We start from the raw sequence: 2,909 nt of genomic DNA, 5'->3' as shown, positions 1-2,909 counted from the left end.
ATACTGTTATCAAAGGTATCACTCCTATTCTCCAATCGGTATCCACCTTCAGGCAAGGAGCCATAAGAAAGGCGCAATAACATTATGGATAATCCCATTAAGATCAAGAAATCCTCTTGATTAGAAGGCATTACAACTCAAATGAAATCTGCATATCATAATCTCAAGGTAAAGCAGTTGGGTATCTGATAAAAAGGAAAGCGCTTCCAACCTATGTATAAACTTTATACGTAGTGGATTTAGAACGTAATAGCCGTTATATACCTTTTCTTGAATAATAGCTAACCGGTCGCGGGATACTTGTAGTTCGAAATTCTCATTCAACTCTCCATACACAAAGTCAATATCCGCGGATAGCTGCATATGAGAACTCGCATACGTAGAAAATGGAATTATAAATAGAAACTTTATCATAGCCTGTGTCTTTATCATCATTCTCTTATTGAACTTGAAACGTTAGGAACAATACCCACAGAAAGAAAGAAAGCAACCATCATGCCTAACCCTACTGCCTTAAGAACTGGTCCGCTAGCTGGGATCGATATCTCAACAAAAGGTTGTTCTTACCAAATGTGGACTCAATAACAACAGAAATGTCGCGAGTTGAAAGAAAAGTATGATGAAAGGGATAAAAACTAGGAATATAATCCATATTAGAAAAGTTGTCATATGAGGGCAAATAAGTTCAAGGTACCTCCAGGAAGGCTTCCTAATCTTGCTGTACCAGACAGTACAACCTATCCCCAAACAAACCAGAACAAAGAAACGAGCACACAAACCCTTTGAAGAAGTAACAACTGAAACTCAAACTCTATTCAATTCATAATGATCGCCGAGCAGACCCGAATTATGCCGGCTAAAGGATGCCAGCGCTCCTGCCTGCATAGGGACAAAAAATAGACCAAGCGAATTACAAAGAAAGGACAACCTATCATATGATTCCGGTAAGTTTCATTTATTATATGAAGTACAACGCCTGGCCGGAGTCAGCCTAAACCCTAGCGCCATACTAACACCACGCGGGACGAAAGGTTACTCGAGAGAAATGAACTATCAAGAAAATCAGCTGGTACCCCTGCAAATGGAACCCGTAATGAATCGGTAAGGCCACGAATAGGCAAATGCTTTCCCTTCTACGTCATGCGTAAGAAGAAGCAAGACTTTCCTCTCGATATAAGTCATCTGCATCTGGGGTTCTATTTAATCAAGTTGAAGTGGAAGTTTCAGTATCAGTATAAAGTAGTTGAAGTAGCCGGTTCGTCCTCCAAGGTAAGATCGTCAAAATCCTTGCATAAGGCGAATAGCTGCAAACTTGAGAATTCCCGTAAGAATGAGTGAAATAGAGATTTTCTCATTTATTATGTTCTTTTTAATGATTTAGTTCGAGTAAGAAGTTTGACTGATATCATTTTCTTTGTATAAGTTGTCTCTACCCCATGTATAAGTGTACGTGTAAATATCCATCAGTCTGATTTTTTAATCTCTTCCTTGAAGACTTTGATCTAACAGCATATCTAGGATTTTTCCTCAAATGGATTTACCTCATTTTCTTTTCCTCAATTTGAGTTGCCACTACCCTACGCGCAAATATACCTATGGCCTAGAGAACGACCATGATCTTACTCTATACTATATAAGGGTTCAATGTATTCTGTATCATTTTTGCATATTTTTGTTGATCACACTCCTTAGGTCCAAGGTGCCCTCCCCTACCTATAGGGTTCCCCATAAGGAGGGATTCCATATAGAGGGCCGTGTCGGCATACCATAATCACTGGACAGCAAGCCGGTCACCAACGTCAATCTTTAGATTGATAACATCTTTTCTCTGTAGATCTTAATTATCTTCTATTTTGATCTTTATCCTTGGTGGGAATTCCTCTAACCTTAATGGGACAGGGGTACTAGCAGGGAAGAGGGCCTTAAGTAATCTATATGAATCACTTTACAAAGCTCTTTCCTTCCCTAATTCCTGTGTCGCCACTGAGAAGTTGTTCGAAGACTTGGCGGTCCTAATGGGATGATTAAAACAAAGATGATTAGTGGCTGCGGATAGTCTTACCAAGGAGTCGTGCCCGTCTACTTGTATGTTGTATGCGGAGGCTGTTAAGCGCTTGTATAGTAAGTCGGGGGGTTTCTTCCTTGCTTTGTATCTGAAGCAATGTGCAAACTCTCTTCAGATAGCCTATGGAGGCGACCTCACGATCGCTTACTTGTTCTGGTTTGACCCGGTCTGTTTTCCCTACTTTTATCCATCGTTAAATGTATAAGAAGGCAGATATGCGTCTCAAGATTTGGTGTCCCTCTTTCATTTATCTAAGATTATCTTATTAGCTTAACAAGTGGATTTCTCAACCAACTGCTACATCAATTTCTTACGATATCCCTGCTTCAAGGGAACTGCACCCTACTATACTATACTATACCTTACCCTTGCTTCAAGCTAACCAGACCGATCAAGTGGCATTACCTACTTCGAATAACCTACTAGAGCTCCTTCTTGACTTGCCAGACTTACTGCGTGAAGTAGTCCCACAGCTTCTTCTTTCGATCCGGGGGGGTTCCCTTCCATTTATAGGGCCGAGGGAGTAAAACAGTGTAAAGAGAAGGACTTTGCTTAATCCAGCGGGCCTCTTCTAGTTCTGTTACAACAAATGCTCAAAAGTCCATGCAAGACTAAACTAAGTGGATTTAGAGGTAGAGGGAGTGTAACTAGTCAGTCATATTTGAATTGATAGCCCATAGCCCATTGATAGGCTAAAGATAGTTGGCATATGGCGCTATCTTTCTTACTTCGTCCATTTCTTTCTGTCTCTGCCATGGACAGGTTATTCAATATCTGTACCGTTAGAGACAGGAAATTCTTTTGGAGTTTGAAGGTTTCAGTCCCAAGACCAGAAAACAACTCC

Source organism: Cucurbita maxima, unplaced genomic scaffold (genome assembly GCF_002738345.1).
Source record: "Cucurbita maxima cultivar Rimu unplaced genomic scaffold, Cmax_1.0 Cma_Scf00011, whole genome shotgun sequence".
Lineage (NCBI taxonomy): Eukaryota > Viridiplantae > Streptophyta > Magnoliopsida > Cucurbitales > Cucurbitaceae > Cucurbita > Cucurbita maxima.
This window is presented reverse-complemented; position numbering follows the sequence as displayed.